We start from the raw sequence: 12,700 nt of genomic DNA, 5'->3' as shown, positions 1-12,700 counted from the left end.
AGGTTTGGCCTCAATTAAAGGCATCAACACTCATGAATGGGTAATGGAGGAAAAGAACATTGAAAAGCATCTAATAGGCTACTCTGCCCTGTCAGGAACATGCTAGAAGCGTTTGGACAAGGGGCCCCCCCAAGGAAAGCTCTGGTCTGAAGTGGGGGGATGGGCCTGACACATTCCCAGGAGCACGGAGAGCCAGTGATTCTGTCCAGACGCCCGGGAATGACACCACACTTTTCCTGTGTTGTATTTTCCTTCTTTGCGAATTCTCACTTCTAGGAGTCATTGAGAACATGCCTCCGGAATTCTTCTGTTATTTATATAAAGACAGGGCTTATTCCCACTTTAGATTGTGGCAGGGAGGGAAAATGAGAATGAAAATATACTTTTAAAGAGTAGCATTATTCTATTTCCTGTATTTCTGTGATTCCTCAAAGCACAAAAAAACATTTATGTTTGGACTCAACATTTTCAAAAGAATGCACCAATGGAAGGACTCCATCACAGGAACTGAAAGGATGTAAAATCAGTTTTCAAAAATTTTAATACGAAGAGGAGATTGACCTTTGAAAAAACTGTGGAAGGTTTTACCTAGAAATAGAGTTACTTGGTTACATCTTAGTGCATTAAATTAAATAAATTTGTATTAGTGAAATGAATCTGAAAGCATATGTTGTATTTTTCTGTCCTACCCCCTGTAACCATGAAAATGGAATGTGGGAATTAGATGCCCAAAGTCTCCCAAGGCAGTTGACTCCTGCTTTCCTGGCTGGAGTTCTTCCTGCAACAGACCCAGAAGAACTTGGTCCAGCCTATTCTAAATGATAAAAGTAACATCGCATTTCTTCCCTTATCTTAGGAGACATGTCCATATTGGACAGATGTTTTCCTTTTATTCTTTGATTTTTCATTCTAACACCTGTGCCCCATTTACTAATTTATCTACCCTATTTGATTTCTCTGATAAGATGGGAAATGTTGTCAGCAAGATAGCTTAATGATGGCTTTCTAAGAAAATTAAGCACATTAGTAAATCAATGAAGGTAGAACATACCCTCACACCATATACAAAAATACTCAAAATGGCTTTAAGACTTAAACATAAAACATGACACCATAACACTCCTAGAAGAGAACATAGGCAAAATATTTTCCAACATAAATCACAGCAATGTTTTCTTAGGTCAGTCTGCCAAGGCAATAGAAATAAAAGCAAAAATAAACAAATGGGACTTAATCAAACTTACAAGCTTTTGAACAGCAAGGGAAACGAAAAGGCAACCTACAGGATGGGAGAAAATATTTGCAAACAATGTGACCAACAAGGGCTTAATTTTCAAAATATACAAGCAGCTCATACAACTCAATAACAACAAAAAAACAAATAACCTCATCGAAAAATGGGCAGAAGAACTAAATACATATTTCTCTAAAGAAGACATATAGATGGCCAACAGGCACATGAAAACATGCTCAACGTTGCTAATTATTAGAGAAATGCAAATCAAAACTACAGTGAGATAGCACCTCACACTGGTCAGAATGGCCATCATTAAAATGTCTACAAACAACAGATTCTGGAGAGGGAGAAAAGGGAACCCTCCTACACTGTTGGTAGAAACGATAAGTGGGTGCAGCCATTGTGAAAAACAGCATGGAGGTTCCTCAAAAAAACTAAAAGTAGAGCTACCATATGATCCAGCAGTCCCACTCCTGCGCATATATCTGGTCAAAATTATAATTCAAAAAGATACATGCGCTATAATTCAAAGAGATACATGTTCATAGCAGCACTATTCACAATAGCCAAGACATGAAAGCAACCTAAATGTTCATCAACAGATGAACAGATAAAGCAGATGTGGTACATTTATACAATGGAATATTACTCAGCCATAAAAAAGAACAGAATAATCCCATTTGCAGCAACATGGACGGAACTAGAGATTACCATTCTAAGTGAAGTAAGTCAGACAAAGACAAATATCATATGATATCACTTATATGTGGAATCTAAAATATGACACAAATAAATTTATCTGTGAAACAGAAACAGACTCACAGACATAGAGAACAGACTTGTGGTTGCCAAGGGGGATGGGGGGAGGGGAAGGAAGGACTGGGAGTTGGGATTAGCAGATTCAAACGATTATATATAGAAGGAATAAACAACAAGGTCCTACTGCATAGCATAGGGAACTATATCCAATATCCTGTGATAAATCATAATGGAAAAGAATATATAAAAAAAGCATATAAATGTATAACTGAATCACCCTGCTGTACAGCAGAAATTAAGACAATGTAAATCAACTTCAATAAAAAATGAATAAAAAAGACAATTAAGCATATTAAATAGTGTATATTCATTTATTCACTCACTCAGTGGCTGCCATTCAGTTCACTTATAATACAGAAGACCATATTCACTTTAGTTTGGTCTCTTCTCATTTGTTCTTTGTGAGAAGTAGGGCTAGTATTTTATGAGAACCAGTAAAACTACATACGAGCCAGTCTTTTGAATACTTTTATTAAAATTACTACCTATCCATCTATCATTTAGATTATTTAAAATAAAAATTTTACTGATTAATTTTTTGGCTGGGCAGAGTTCATGATATTTACATTTACTGGGAGGTGTCTGTTGTCAGAAAGGACTGTGCTGTCCAGAGCCGTCAGAGGGGCCAGCATCCAGGGTAGAGAGAAGAATCGGGGCTGTTATTCACTAAACTAAACTCATATCCTAAAATGCTCTCCCAGTCTCCATCCTCCGTGGCTGTCAGGACAGTGCTGGGAGATGAGTACAGACAAGGCTATGCTGTTACGATGGCTAGTTTGTCTGTGACTTAATGAAAAGGAAACTCAGATCGGACCTAGAGGAAGGATTCGAGCTTCAGCAATGACAAACCAAGTTACTTGCTCAAGATCATTTTTACTAAACGTAGAGGGGAGAATAATATCTAGTTATGTTGAAGTCTAATCCTACACTTTCTGTCCTGTATCAGAGTATCCTTATTAGATGTAATTTACTTGCTGTAGATGCATTTAAATTATGCTAATCCTACTTTATGCATAATGTAATGAAATACTGTCAAGTTATACTTTTTCATACACTCTATATTTTCACTGCAAGTGTTATATATTCATAAATGTATGACACTAAGTTTTCATGGCTAAATTATACATACTGTAATCGTCAATAGACAATTAAATAAATTTAAATATTATCCTGACCATAAGCAATTTTTACCTTAATGTCCCAACTTTAGAAGCCAATCCACTTGTTAGATGTGATGTTGATGTACTAAATAAAGACCTATGGCTGGTCACCAGTAAATGTCCAAAATGCTCTTTTAGTTCCAACCTCATGATTCCTACTCACTATTCTTGTTTGCATTTCTGATAATACGTTCCATCAGTCAAGGCAAAAATACTATCCTTACCTCCTAACTTATTGTAACCTAACAGTTTATAACTTGTTTATTTATTTATTTGTTTTAACATCTTTACTGAAGTATAATTGCTTTACAATGTTGTGTTAGTTTCTGCTGTATAACAAAGTGAATCAGCTATACAGATACATATATCCCCCTATGCCCTCCCTCTTGCATCTCCCTCCCACCCTCCCTATCCCACCCCTCTAGGTGGTCACAAAGCACTGAGCTGATCTCCCTGTGCTATGCAGCTGCTTCCCACTAGCTACTTTACATTTGGTAGTGTATATATGTAAATGCCATTCTCTCACTTTGTCCCAGCTTACCCTTCCCCCTCCTCCATCCTCAAGGCTATTCTCTACCTCTGCATCTTTATTCCTGCCCTGCCCCTAGGTTCTTCTGAACCAGTTTTTCTTTTTAGATTCCATATATATGTGTTAGCATACGGTATTTGTTTATCTCTTTCTGACTTACTTCACTCTGTATGACAGACTGTAGGTCCACCCACCTCACCACAAATAACTCAATTTCGTATCTTTTTATGCCTGAGTAATGTTCCATTGTATATATGTGCCACATCTTTTTTACCCATTCATCTGTCAGTGGACACTTAGGTTGCTTCCATGCCCTGGCTATTGTAAATAGTGCTGCATTGAACGTTGTGGTACATGACTCTTTGAATTATGGTTTTCTCAGTGTATATGCCCAGGAGTGGGATTGCTGGATCATATGGTAGCTTTATTTTTAGTTTTTTAAGGAACCTCCATACGGTTCTCCATAGTGGCTGTACCAATTTACCTTCCCACCAACAGTGTATAGGGTTCCCTTTTCTCCACACCCTCTCCAGCATTTATTGTTTCTAGATTTTTGATGATGGCCATTCTGATCTGTGTGAGCGGATACCTCATTGTAGTTTTGATTTGCATTTCTCTAATGACTAGTGATGTTGATCATTCTTTCATGTGTTTGTTGACAGTCTGTATATCTTCTTTGGAGAAATGTCTATGTAGGTCTTCTGCCCATTTTTGGATTGGGTTGTTTGTTTTTTTGATATTGAGCTGCATGAGCTGCTTGTATATTTTGGGAATTAATCCTTTGTCAGTTGCTTTGTTTTCAAATATCTTCTCCCATTCTGAGGGTGGTCTTTTCGTCTTGTTTATGGTTTCCTTTGCTGTGCAAAAGCTTAGAAGTTTCATTAGGTCCCATTTGTTTATTTTTGTTTTTATTTCCATTTCTCTAGGAGGTGGGTCAAAAAGGATCTTGCTGTGATTTATGTCATAGAGTGTTCTGCCTATGTTTTCCTCTAAGAGTTTTATAGTGCGTGGCCTTACATTTAGGACTTTAATCCATTTTGAGTTTATTTTTGTGTATGGTGTTAGGGAGTGTTCTAATTTCATTCTTTTACATGTAGCTGTCCAGTTTTCCCAGCACCACTTACTGAAGAGGCTGTCTTTTCTCCACTATATATTCTTGTCTCCTTTATCAAAGATAAGGTGACCATATGTGCGTGGGTTTATCTCTGGGCTTTCTATCCTGTTCCATTGATCTATATTTCTGTTTTTGTGCCAGTACCATACTGTCTTGATTACTGTAGCTTTGTAGTGTAGTTTGAACTCAGGGAACCTGATTCCTCCAGCTCCGTTTTTCTTTCTCAAGATTGCTTTGGCTATTCGGGGTCTTTTGAGTTTCCATACAAATTGTGAAAATTTTTGTTCTAGTTTGGTGGAAAATGCCATTAGTAGTTTGAAAGGGATTGCACTGAATCTGTAGATTGCTTTGGGTAGTATAGTCTTTCTCACAATGTTCATTCTTCCAATCCAAGAACATGGTATACCTCTCCATCTATTGGTATCATCTTTAATTTCTTTCATCAGTGTCTTATAGTTTTCTGCATACAGGTCTTTTGTCTCCTTAGGTAGGTATATTCTTAGGTATTTTATTCTTTTTGTTACAATGGTAAATAAGAGTGTTTCCTTAATTTCTCTTTCAGATTTTTCATCATTAGTGTATAGGAATGCAAGAGGTTTCTGTGCATTAATTTTGAATCCTGCTACTTTACCAAATTCATTGATTAGCTCTAGTAGTTTTCTGGTAGCATCTTTAGGATTCTGTATGTATAGTATCATGTCATCTGCAAACAGTGGCAGTTTTACTTCTTGTTTTCTGATATGGATTCCTTTTATTTCTTTTTCTTCTCTGATTGCTGTGGCTAAAACTTCCAAAACTATGTTGAATAAGAGTGGTGAGAGTGGGCAACCTTATCTTGTACCTGATCTTAGAGGAAATGGTTTAAGTTTTTCACCATTGAGAATGATGTTGGCTGTGGGTTTTCTCATATATGGCCTTTATTATGTTGAGGTAAGTCCCCCTATGCCTACTTTCTGGAGAGTTTTTATCATAAATGGGTGTTGAATTTTGTTGAAAGCTTTTTTATATATATCTGTTGAGATTATCATATGGTTTTTCTCCTTCAATTTGTTAATATGGTATATCACATTGATTGGTTTGCATATATTTAAGAATTCTTGCGTTCCTGGGATAAACCCCACTTGATCATGGTGTATGATCCCTTTAATGTGCTGCTGGATTCTGTTTACTAGTATTTTGTTGAGGCTCTTTGAATCTATGTTCATCAGTGATTTTGGCCTGTAGTTTTCTTTCTTTGTCACGTCTTTGTCTGGTTTTGGTATCAGGGTGATGGTGGCCTTGTAGAATGAGTTTGGGAGTGTCCCTCTCTCTGCTATATTTAGGAAGAGTTTGAGAAGGATGGGTGTTAGCTCTTCTCTAAATGTTTGATAGAATTTGCCTGTGAATCCATCTGGTCCTGGGCTTTTGTTTGTTGGAAGATTTTTAATCACTGTTTCAATTTCAGTGCTTGTGATTGGTCTCTTTATATTTTCTTTTTCTTCCTGGTTCAGTCTCAGAAGGTTGTGCTTTTCTAAGAATTTGTCTATTTCTTCCAGGTTGTCCATTTTATTGGCCTATAGCTGCTTGCCATTCATAACTTGTTTATAACCTAACTGTTCTATAACAGAACAGGGAAAGTGTCTGTCCTCAGGTATCTTGTATTATGTCAGGTTCATCCAGTGAAGCTTTCAGGAGAAACCATCTGAAAGGACTGCAGGCTGATGAATGGAGTTGGCCTTGCTCTGAGTCCTTAGTTGAAGGTCAATTTATGTCTTGTCAGGGTGAATTAGCTGAGAGGTCCAGCCTTTTCCCTGGGATGGAACAGAGACAACCCTTCTAGGCTGAGTCTCAGCTAACTTGTCTTCCCAGAATGCCCAGGTGTGACTCTGCATCCCACACTCTTGGTGGCTCAGCAGCCTTTGGAAAGCTGGCCAGCATCTTCTTGCTGCCCTTTGAGGCTGGGAACTAAGAGGACTGCCTGCTTATGTTGGGAGGCCAGCCAGGACCTTTAGGGCAGGCAGATTGGAAGCCCTGCTCTGGGACAGAGAACTGGGGTCCTAGGAAAAGGCCAATCACATGGCTAAACCAAAAGGGCTAATCTGATGGAGATTTGCGGAGCGAGGCAGAACATATTCCAAAGAAGCAAATAAGCAATGAATGGTTTTATGAAAGGGATCTGTATATTTTATACATGTGCAAAAAAGTAAGATGCTAATATAGTCATGTAGGGCTTTTTAAGATGTCCAGAGGTTTCCAAAGGAAAGGTACCCCCTCTTTATATGCATATTTTAACATGAAGGTGAACAATGAGTGGTCCATGTATTTATTTAACAAATATTGACTGTGCTTCTACTGAGAATATAACAAACAAACAACATATGCCCTCTACCCTCATAGAGCTTACAGTCTAGTCAACTGTAAGAAGTTAAGAGAGAATAATCCTACCCCCTGTGGATGACCAAGAAGTTTTGAAATCAGTTTGGATTTTTCTTCTCTCACTGTAGGGGAAAGAGGTAAGACTTGTTAATATGAGAAGGGCTGACAGTTCCTTATCTATTTGTCAGGCATACTGGTCATCAGGCTTCTTAATAAAACTGCAGAAAATCTAACTCTAGAACCAGTTGATTAGTTCTTAAAAGAAATGTAAGTTTTGTAATTTTTTCATAGCCTAAGGATTAAAGCAAGAGTTTAAAAATTAAGTAAAATTAATTTCAAGGCAACCCTTTTGAATTTCAACTGACTTAGGAAAGAAAGATGTCGACTTACTACTCCAGTTATGCTAAGGTTAAGTTTACAATTTGGAAAGAAAGTGGTAGCAGGTAAAATGTACAGGTTACCTATTTTCTTTAACCTTAGTGGGGTTGGGTAACATTTATAACATGAAGCTGGAAGGAGTTGGAAGAGGAAGTAGTAGTTGTTGAACCTTTCCATGTACAAGTGCAATATCGTCATTCGACATACTTTAGCTCATCAATTGCTTCGAAGCCCGGCAGGCAAAGTCAGATTGCCAAGGCAGGTAGGGGTCCTTTGACAGTCACGAGCCCTCAGATCTTGGGCAAACCCCTGCAACCTGAGGAGGTTGTACAGAACTGGGTATACCCAGCACACAGATCCAACAGTATAATGCATGTAAGAATTGAGCAGAGAGCCTGGCAGAGAGCAAATGCTCAGGAAGACAGGTTTCCCAGGAATCCCAGCCAGGAAATACCAGTGCTAGAAGGTACTCCTTTCCAGTGGGGTATTCCTTTCCCTGGAGGAAGAGGGATTTGGATGTAGAAGTCCAGTGACGTCTGCCGTTTATTAAATCATTGCTATGAAGATCACTGGCAATAAGGCAGTTTTGTTTTTAAATGACTAAGCCATTTTCCCATTGTAAGAGCTCTTCTCTGAAACATATACTAGATTGTAATGATACCTCAATTACTTGGAATTATTGGGGATTGTGGAGGTGTGGTGCTCTAGTTAAAAGTATCCTTCAGGTTTCTAAAATTTAATTACATCCCCAAATACCCAATGTTCATATTTTATGGAAATCACGTGTCTTCTGCAATGTTATTCATTCTAAATAAAATCTCAGTCAGAGAGGATGACACTGAAGGTCAGGAAAGTGGCAAAATCATTCTCAGGATTTTTATCCGGAGTCAGTTTGTTTTCAGCAATGCAATATTTAAGCAGTGGACAATTTCATATTTTCAGGATAGCCTGTGGGTCTAAAAGATTTCTCATTCAAAACAAAACAAAACAGGGCTTCCCTGGTGGCGCAGTGCTTGAGGGTCCGCCTGCCGATGCAGGAGACGCGGGTTCGTGCCCCGTTTCGGGAGGATCCCACATGCCGCGGATCGGCTGGGCCCGTGGGCCATGGCCGCTGAGCCTGCGCGTCCGGAGCCTGTGCTCCGCAAATGGGAGAGGCCACAACAGTGAGAGGCCCACATAACGCAAGAAAACAAAACAAAACAAAACAAAACAAAACATTTACGTCAATAGGATAAAAAGTCTCTGCCTTAAATTGCACTCTCTGGGTAAATGTTTTGCGATATCTATAGTAATGAAATATTCCAAACTCTGAAAGTTTTATTTAATGAGCATATGTAAATAGCCTTCAAACTGTCCTCAATTTGCATAAAATGGGATCAGTTGATTCTGAGACTGACCAGAAGAGAAGGTGACAGGGACTGTCAAAAGAGACTCATTCGTTCTGTCAGTGTTTTTATACTTAGGCAACAGACTAAAATCTGAATTTTCTGAAAAACCAAAGAATTCTCATTTAGTTTTACAGTTTTCAGGTACTTGATCAAATACGTGGTTATCAGTAATCCGTAGCCTTCAATATTCTTTCTGATTTTGAATAACCCCAGCAGAAACATGCAGTAAATTGTATTTACTTATGCAAAAGGCTTGTGCAAACTTTCTGTTTTTCAAGGGGTGTGGAACGAGAGCTAAGAAGTGAACTTTTATTATCATTTACCTAATTTTTATTTTACTTAGAACTCTTACTTTATCTCTTGAGTTCTTGTTAAGGCACTGCTTAGCAACTTTAAGTAACTCAAAATACGTAAAATTGTGGAAAAGCCCTTTCTAAGCCTTCATCTTCCATAACATAGACAAGTTAATATGGTCCCGGTTCTTGGGAATCTTCCTGTGGGCTTACATTTAAGTGATGTTCAGATGCGTATTTCCTCTAAAATGTATCACTCTTTTACTGGATCATTACTACCATTTATTTTGCAATCAATTAGAGTAGAAACCCACGTGAAGAATGGCTGGTCTATCTGGGACACTGAATGTGGGTACAGTGGTCCACCACTGTACGCTCCGGAGTACTCTACTGTAGCATGAATTAGACTCTCGCCATCTTACAGCCTGGTTTTGGGAGATGCTAAAAGCTAGGGGGCCTCGTCCACGGCAGTTTCTGAAAGACATGCGCTTCAGAGGCTAGCGCGACATAAGCACTTGTTATTCACATATGCACTCACTCATTCATTCATTCATTCAGACCTGCCAGACGCGAGGATCAAGGATAAATAAGACCCTCCCTGCCTCCAAGGAGCTCACAAAACAGCAGAGGAGACGCGACAAAATGGACTGTAGAAAGCGTGTGACAGGGATCTCATGGAGCTATCTCCCAGAATCATGGGTAACACAAAGGGCCGAACAATTAAATTTGGAGGTTTACACGTCTTCACTGAGGGAGTCAGGCAGGACCAGAGCACTGAGTAAGCAGGACGGGACAGGTGGGGGTGGAGGGAGGATGCTACAAACATTGAGAGCAGCAATGAGAGTTGAGAGAAGAGGACAGCAGGGTCCCCTAGAACTGGGGGAGGAGAGGGTGGTAAACCTGAGACAGGATGCTGCAGCCTGATGCTGGTGGCTGGGCTGTCCTCTGGGGTTTGGTCTACAGCCAGGAAGGCACGTGTAACCTCCGGCGGACTTGAAAATTTAAACACTTGAAACTTTTCTTTGGTGAAAGAAAGAACCAAGTCAAGCAGGAAAAGTTGTTAATTTCGTTCCATAGAAGGTATATGTTACAAAGGTGTTGCTCGTACAGGGATAATTAAACAAATTTAACTTCTGTCTCTGATGTTATGAAATGTCCGCCAAGCTGCCCCTGACCTTTAAGAGGTTTAGTGTCTAAATGACTATATTCCCACCCAAAGCCCGGAGCTACTCTTCCCTCTATCTCATGTCTCTTCATTGAGCACATCTTTTACTTCTGATGAGTTTTCTTGTGACCCTCAATGAGTTTCTGCCTCAGTCTCCCCAATAGTTCCATCCTGGCTGACAGATGTGTGGCCCCCTCCTTGGGCTGACACAATTTCTTCCTCTTTCTTTACTTCTTTCTCCTCCTTTCCTATTAGCCTCTTTACACAAAATGTAAATCTGGGACTTTAACACCATAAAATAAAGGCATATTTTATGTAACATATCATACTTTGGATTACCTAGACTCGCATACAGTTTGGCTGAATCAGTGACACACTTTCATGACGCAATCAGGCCAGTGTGAAATGACAGCCAATCAACAGGCAGCCCCTACTCCACTCAGTGGTACCCACATCCTTTTCCGCAGCCTGCTAGCCTGTGAGAAATCACGGTTCCATGAATAGGACAGCAAAACCAGTTCACAGTCTAGTGGAGGCGAGGCCTCCTTTCAATAGCCCACGACTTCTTCATCCTTTTGACGTTCAGAAGAAATTTAACTGCAACCTACTGACTTTTCCTGCTGCTTTTCAATGGAGACAGAAAGGATGCAATGGCTTTTAAAGCCTCTGAAGTTTCTATTTTTAGTTATAAGAGCTCTGGGGACAGACACCTCTCTTCTGCAGGATACAGAAAGCTCTAGGGGCCACCGTAATAGCTTTTCGGTGGCAAAAGGCAAGAGAATGCGGAGGGCTGGTGGAGGAAACTTCCCAGCCTTTAACACAAGACAGAGTGAGTCAGCATTCCATTTGCCCAGTGGCTGGGCTGCGTGTGGGGCTGTGGCTTGCTGAGTGCCTTTTATCGCACAATGTGTGATGCTCACAGCTGGTGGATGTGCTCACAAAGACGAATGGCCCCCTCCCCACCTGGCTCGGCCTGCCCTGTCTGAGCAGCTGAACAGTTGCCGTGTGTTGCCTGCTGAAATCACAGCTCAGTGGCCGGGCTGTAAAAAGACAGCACAAAGGGGCTTGCTGCCCTACTGTGTGTTAACACCCAAGGTGATGTCCACCCCAACCTTGAAAATCCTTTTTTTAATTTTGTTATAGAGGCTGGTCATTTTATGAAAGAGCTGATGCTAGAAGGAAAAAACCCAACAAGTGGTGCAACGAATGAGGTTTTTAATGGGACCGAGAGGTGGGCAGTTTGAAGACCTCCCTGTGGCTCTTACTTTCCTCTCTGAGTGAGAACAGAAAAAATGGCGAGGAAGGAGGTAAGAAGAGAACATGTGTGATGAGAGAAACCCAGAAGTGGAAAAGTATGTGCAACTTTGCAGACGTTCTGACCCAGTAACAGCATTCTAGATAAAATGGAATTTGGGCTACGGCAGCTGGCTCCAAGACCACATGAAGCGGGTGACTAATTCTCAAGCAGTTTCACCCACCATGTCAGTGACTTCAAGACCCCTGGGGCAGCACTGTCTAGTGTGCTGGTCTGTGATGAGCTTGAGCCAGAAAATCAATCAACACTGTTTCCTTCACTGAGAAAGTTTTGCTAAGAAAAACATGTCTGCCGGAGGAAACAGCAGCTAAATGGCGTGCTTGTTTGCATTGTGGCTCACGCTTTCTCTCCCAGCAGCTGGCAATGAGCCCTCAGCTCACCAGCAGCCAGTCTGCATCTGCTGGCCATGCTGGAGGGACCACTGCCTGGGATGGCAGCTGGCCCAGTGCCGCCCCCCTTCCCTGGGTGTGTGTGAGGCCACTGCTAGCTAGGGGCACAGCAAGGACCTCTGTCCTCCCTGCCACTTGGTGGGCTGTCTACCACACCATGATTTGCCATTTAGGAAAAGCAATTAGGAAAAGTTTCCACTGGGATGAATTAACAAGTGCGGTCATGCACGTCCGTTTCCCGATTTGTGAGTGGAGAGCAGCGCTTAGGACACAATCATGATTCAAAGACTAAAAATAAGGCCCCCAAACTTCACTCTCTGTAGATACAGAAGTTGCTGTAAATGTCTTCAAATGTGGATACAAATACTGGATTTTAATAAAAGGGTTTTTAATCTAACTCTGCCACATAAAAGTTTCATATGTATAAATTTTCTGTACACCTGAAACTAACACAACATTGTAAATCAACCATACTCCAATAGAAAATAAAAATTTTAAAAAAAGGCGGGCTTCCCTGGTGGCGCAGTGGTTGAGAGTCCGCCTGCCGATGCAGGGGAC

General features: G+C 40.5%; 1 protein-coding gene across 1 annotated transcript in view; it reads right to left on the bottom strand.

The window, feature by feature from the left end:
- Positions 1–12,700, bottom strand: part of DSCAM (DS cell adhesion molecule) — a gene marked incomplete at its 5' end in the record, with an annotated part of 155,192 nt that overhangs the window by 120,270 nt on the left and 22,222 nt on the right. The window lies entirely within an intron of this gene.

This window comes from Lipotes vexillifer, unplaced genomic scaffold (assembly GCF_000442215.2).
Source record: "Lipotes vexillifer unplaced genomic scaffold, Lipotes_vexillifer_v1.1 scaffold402, whole genome shotgun sequence".
Classification (NCBI taxonomy): Eukaryota; Metazoa; Chordata; class Mammalia; order Artiodactyla; family Lipotidae; genus Lipotes; species Lipotes vexillifer.
This window is presented reverse-complemented; position numbering and strand designations above follow the sequence as displayed.